The sequence below is a fragment of the Hylaeus anthracinus genome, unplaced genomic scaffold (assembly GCF_026225885.1).
Source record: "Hylaeus anthracinus isolate JK02 unplaced genomic scaffold, UHH_iyHylAnth1.0_haploid 5, whole genome shotgun sequence".
In the NCBI taxonomy this organism is placed as follows: domain Eukaryota; kingdom Metazoa; phylum Arthropoda; class Insecta; order Hymenoptera; family Colletidae; genus Hylaeus; species Hylaeus anthracinus.
The window spans coordinates 2370676-2377067 of record NW_026535322.1 but is presented as its reverse complement, the minus strand read 5'-3'; the positions used below and the strand labels follow the sequence as shown (position 1 = coordinate 2377067).

Here is a 6392-nt window from a genome sequence, read left to right as displayed (position 1 = left end):
TCAAATTAGGACTCTCGGGACAGAGTGTCCCATTTTTCCCTTAATACATCGCAGCGAAGAGCGGTCATGCCACGTTGTATCGTTCGCGAAAGGTGCCGTCAGTTGCAAGCAATCGTCCTCGGCTCTTTAATCGCTTCCCTCCACCATCTTTTCCTTTCCTCGTCTATTTCGAATCGCTTCATCCCTTCCGGTTACGCTCGCTCGTGGGGTCGAAGTATTTTAAAATGTATCGAGTCATCCCACAATGCCGAGAGCTACGAGTGCACTGAAAGCATCGTTGAGGTCTGGGTGTCGACCAACGAAAATAAATATATTCGAAGAACCACCCCTGCCAAGGTAGACTAATGACTAAGTCAAATAGACAGTTCATTGCGAAACTCAACGTTTATTCTATACGTTTAAACCTTCTGATTCAAGAGCTTATAAATATAAAAAGTTATGGCTATACCAAGTGCTTCGACACTTAAATTTAAGATTTTTCAAAAAGTGGAGTTAATCATATTTTCCCTAAATTAATTTTTATCCTAACAGGAGCCAACTCCGAACATACATCGCAATGTCAGTTTATGGTCCGTGAGAGGTGAGCATCAATTGCAAGTAATCGCCTGCGATATCCAATTACCTTCCTGCTTTATCTTGCCCTATTCCGTTCCGACTGTACTCGTCCACGTTCTTTCGCAACGCATCGCAGATCTGCCAACGACCGTGGCTGCAAGTTACGACGAGTGTTGCACTTTCGTCGCGGCATCGTGCAGCGTTCCTGAACTTCATTAACCGAGGTAGCTGGGCGCCTGTACACGTTGGATGTTTTCGGATTTACTGGCAGAAGCGGAAACGGGTATCTTTTCTTTCTCGATCCCATCAAACTTTTTGGCACCGGCGTTGTCCCAGTTCCCGCTGATCCTTTTATTATCCGTGCAGTTTCTCGGTATTAAAGTCGGTCTTCGTAAAATCGCGAAGGCGGGACCAGATACCGGAAATGAAAACGCTTCGTCGCATCCGGCGCAGGCTTACCCCTGTTTCATCCATTACAACGTTGTCGAGGGCGCAGTGTTCCCTCTCCCCACGCGCGACGCAATAATAATTCGAAGGCCAGAGGTGAGTAAGATTCTTGCTTAGATACAAGTACCTCGTAGAAAAGCACGTGCTACGTAGCAGGAATCAATTTTGATCAGGAATCACGTTTGCGTTATTTGACGTATCGTGTCGTCATTTCAGTATTATTTTTCAGTATTATTTCAGTATATTTCAGTATTTATTTGAATTTATATTAAAAAGGGAATTTTTAAAAACAATGTACATTATTTCGTCGCATTCCTCAACTTCTTTGTTTTATGTAGTTAATTGATTTGTGCGATGAGCGGCTCGTACAACAAATTACTGCATACAATGAAGGCTCCGGAAGCGGAAATATTTAGGGAAGTGCTGGTACTTGGAAACAATAAAATGTTGATAACAATGGCATTTTCGTGACAACGGAATACAGAATAGAGAGAGAGAGCAGGCCATTATAATAGTAGAATGGATGCTAGAGAATTTATGACAATAGCACGAAATGTCATTGTGGTATAAATGTCAAGAGATGTCTCCTGAACTTATCGTTTCGTTTGCTACTGAATTGTTATTATTTTCAGGGTAATAAATTCAATTGCACTATCTATATCTATCTTTTTTAGGTGACTCCAAGACCAACCGCAAATTTAATTTTATATCCCTAGCCAAAACAAACCTCAAAAACAGAAAGTAGTAATTGATACAATTACAGTTGGAATTAGTTTTTCAAGTATTATTTTGTCCACCATAGTCGTTGTGCAATCTAGTACGCAGCAACGTGGAGATGACAACTGAATTTGTCAGACAAGCTACTTGTAGTTTTCGCATAACAGAGGCCCGTCTGCGCCTCCGAGATGGCAACCGAAATGATAACCAGCCGGTTAGGTTGCCGTATCATAGGGGCACTGCTGCGCCTACGCAATGGCAACCGGAATGACAAACCGGCTAGTCCAGGTTGCCGTATGATAGGCGCAGCTCTGCGCCTACGACTCAGCAACCGGGCCTACAAACAGGTTAACATAGGTTGATATCTAACAGGGGCATACTCGCGCATACTTAATGACAACTAGAATTTTGTTCAGTACTCGCTCAGACCGTATCGATCACGGGTGAGTGACTAACTTTTTCGTCCACATTTAGACACTCCATAACACCTCTTAATTCCGTCTAACAACTAAAGAACTTCTAACATCTCCTAACAACACCTAACATCTTTTAACATCTCCTAACATCTAGCAATACCTTCTAACAACTTCTAACAACTATTAATACCTTCTAACATCATCTAGTATCTCCTAACACTTCCTGACATTTCCTGACAACTCCTAACGTCTTCTAACATATCCTAACATCTACTAACAACTCCTAACAACTCTTAATACTCTCAAAAAAATGAAGGGAATTTAAAGGGATATGTGCTAGGATATGGAGGAAAGTTAAAGTGAATTGGGTCAGGAAATGAAGAGAAGTTAAAAGGAAATGTCACGGATTTTGTTGCGCTTAAATACTCAACGACCATTTCGAATTGTCAGTATTCGGAACGAAAGTGCGACGCAACGTAGGCACGAGCTCGCCGCAACTTTCGTTGAACTTGAGGACTTCGTCAAACTGTTCCTGAAAGTGTCCGAAGCAAATAGGGCAATTTGATTCGCCTTCATCTCAGCAACGCGAAGGGTGAACTTTCAGCGTCGGTAGACTCGAGGAAAGTTTCTTTTGTTCGGAAGTTAAGGTGCTTAAAAGTATCCCTATTTATGCTGTCGTTCCCGAGAAAGAATCCTTTTGTAACCTTTCGTGTGACAATAACGAAATAAATAATTGAATAATGATAGGAATTATTAATTCATCGCTTCGTCAGGATTGCGTTCTAGTCGTACTGTTATTGAAACAGTGGAGGCTTACAAGCGGATCAGACCGTACAAGTACTATCAACGTAGGCCATGGCGTCGATCACGATGGTATGCAGGACATAGATCACCGAAGATCTACCATTCGAAGAGAACACCACCGGAAGGCTATTATTCTCGCAGACCTGGGTACTACAGGTATCTATGAATGCTATGCAAAGTGGGCTACGGCTCAATTTAACCGACTGGATAGCGATTTTATGCGCAAAAATGAGTTGAAAATTTGGTACGAATACTTATAGGATCAAACTGTATATACTAGGTAGTGCAGATATATGAAACAGCCTACTCACCTTCAAAAATATCGCTAACTTCCACTATTCGCTATTCATCCCATCGCTTCTAATCTCTACTACAACGGCATCGTCGTTTGTTTGAAATACGACGCACGTCTTCGTCCCCCTCGTTTTAACGAATGATCATCGCGGGACGATAAATGTTGTATCGATCCACTATTGAGTCCAACGACGGTGACGGATTATCGTGAACAAGCTTCCACGTCTGACGATCAGGAAGCTTACGCGTGGGACATGCTTCTACACGAAATCGATAGTAGGTCATTCTAACTCGCAATGCCATTATATGTCATCAGGTGTTTGGGACACCATTACGGTCGTTCAGAGTGTCGCTCTTAATGGAACGTAACGCTAACACTCTGGATCTTTTAACGTCATTTGGAAAGATAACGACGTGTGTTCATGCTCGAAAATTTCAGAGCGAAACGCTTTCGCTTCTTTAGATTTTGGAAAAGAATTGTATTATTTATATCGTACGAAAATGTTTCGTTTAGAGATAGTTACTTAAAACGAAATGGGTCAGGTGGATACTTAAACTCGTGTTCAAATCCTCTGGTATAATGTACGATACCCGTGATGTACAGTCTCGCTAGCAAAGCAATAATCTTATCAGCCCTTAGATTCCACAACAGCAATTTACAATTAATCAAAGATAATCTAGTTAATAACGGTTATCCACCTAAAACAAACACAGGTATAGAAGTCTGGCGTATGGTTTGTCTCTTTCATCTTGCGACTGACATTCAGAGGAGATCGAGTTGTTGTTAATATTAATTAAAACCACGATAGCAAATTGAAAAGGTAAATTTAAAGTTAATTATTTCCAAGAATTACGATCACCTGTTCTACACACCGATGACTACCACTTGCGTGTCACGTTCGTAATGTTACTTTTTCTAATTGCGAAATTTACCTGTTATTAACCCCCTGAGCTACCCTTCGAGATTACCGATAGATAGGTCTCACCCTACGTTTCTTAATGGAGTTTCTGGCACAAGGTCATACGATGGACAAAGATATACCACACTTCTACTAATCACTTTCTGATTACGCGCTCTAAAGAAATCGATACAACAAGAAACGCTAGAACGTTCCAGATTATTTTCTTCGCACTGCATTCAGCTATTCTGTTAATACCAAGAACACGATATGATGTGTAATAATGTGCGATACGATGAATAATAACTCCGACATTGTAGCATTATTTGGACTATATTATTACGCCCGTAATAATATTAAGCTCGAATATATATCGTCAGAGGTAATTACATCGTCGTAAATTGTATTATTTGAAACGGTGGGATTAATATGATTTGTGTAATTGGAAATTGTACCAATTTTCCATGCGACTGTAACTCGACTGTAACTCCGTGCTCGTTAACGGATTTCACGAAAGTTCAACTAAAATTAATATCGAATTTTATTGAAAAACCATGCGTGACGCGTTCGATTCGATTGTAGCTCGATCGGAGGCATTCGGACAAGGCGTTTTCGGTGATTGGATCGAACATTCGACCGCTAGTTATTGGCATAGTAATTGACGGTTAGAGTTATCTCGTCACAATTGTTTAAATTAGTAAAATGTATATGAAATAATGGTGTAGTATACTTGACGATCAATGAAATAATAAAATTGATTAGAACCAGTTTCATTTCACTTTTCATTTCATTTTTTGGGTCCACCTGTAGTTTCACAAGTAGACGTTCCCTTTCGAATTGTCTCGACTGACCAGTTTGATACTTACACTCGTTTCATTTACAAAGTTTGTCGTACTCCTACATGAAATTCCAGTGATGCAATCTTGCCACTGGAATTTTGAATTACGTTGAGTTATGTCTGTTTCCACGTGCTGAGAGGACACCAAGATTTGATTTAAATTCAGCTTATCTCAGCCACTGCCGCCTTCTACACGCGAGAGAAGAATTTCTTGGATGAAAACAACTCCGTGAATGGAATATTTACGCTCGTGCAGCTTTGCATAATATCATTACCAACTGTTTCATAAAGCTTTTACAGGTAACTCCAAGGAAATCAACGTCGAAACGGTTTTCCTCTCGAACAACTATTTACGAGGCAGGCAGCAAATTATTTACTAAACGAGCAATATACAAAAATAGGAAATAGAAGAGCAGCTAAAAGGTCAAGGCACTGAGAATCCGTTAATTAATTTCTTTGGGCTTGCGAATCCCTTTTAAGGAGATGTAAATTTCCGCCAAGAAACAACAATTCGCTGGGATGAAACCGCTCAGAAGGGATATCCATCCCTTTTCGTTCCCTCTTCGTTCTGATACGTCTTACGCGCGGCTGCCTCGAATTATTCGCGAGAGGCGTCTCGTGTCTCTGTCGTTTTCGGCGTTCCTGAATTTAATACCGACGATCGAGCCCTCGAAACTCGGGGAATCGTTCTCGAGGGCCAGGGCGGCGAAGAAGCAGCAAATATTGTGTTCCAGAGGAGGGCGATCTCAGCCACGCGCCACTTGTTCCGCTTTTCTTGGATTTCGAGTGCCCTCGCGCTTTCACTTTGTTGTTTCTCGAAGTGTAAAGAACGGGAAGGGATGGGGAACGGAATGACATGAGCAACCGGGACGAAGACAGGAAAAATTCCTATCTAAACGGGAGCTTCGAGTAACGAATTCGAATCTCCTTCTGTCAGGAGGAATAAAACATATTGGTAAATAAATTTTAGTAGATGACACGTCGACTAGCAGTGCATTGAATGTCGACTGTCATACTTCTTTGTATCTAATTACACTTTTACGTAAGGGGCATGTTGGCATGTTGCTTTTATCTGCGTTGTCGCAAGGCTTCCATTGGCGTATCATTTTTATTCTTTTTCTCTTGAACTTAATAATGGCGGGAACATACAAGTGAAAAAGAGAACACGAAGTTTCGAAAGACGTTGTCGTTCGAAGGTTTCTTTCAGGCAGTTTTTCAATGTAGTTTTTATTTCTAACATAATAGTCAACGAACATATCGTAATAATAAATAATCGTAATAATATACAGTGCTGGTGTTGCCGTTCGCATTGTTCCGTTTTCACACTTCACCATTCGCTCGTTCGTGCGGATTTTCTTTCTTTCTTTCTTTCTCTCTCTCTCTCTCTCTCTCTCTCTCTCTCTCTCTCTCTCTCTCTCTCTC

The 6392-nt window shown here is 41.0% G+C and overlaps 1 long non-coding RNA gene across 2 annotated transcripts; it reads left to right on the top strand.

Annotated features, from left to right (window-relative positions):
* The first annotated feature begins 715 nt into the window (after positions 1 to 715).
* On the top strand, positions 716 to 5015 carry LOC128895973 (uncharacterized). 2 transcript variants are annotated; one of them, XR_008461894.1, is made up of 4 exons: positions 716 to 838; positions 922 to 1098; positions 2922 to 3095; positions 3220 to 5015. It is a non-coding gene; the product is annotated as an uncharacterized LOC128895973 (long non-coding RNA). The 2 variants fall into 2 exon arrangements; XR_008461893.1 differs by having other exon boundaries at positions 2922 to 5015.
* The last annotated feature ends 1377 nt before the right edge of the window (positions 5016 to 6392 follow it).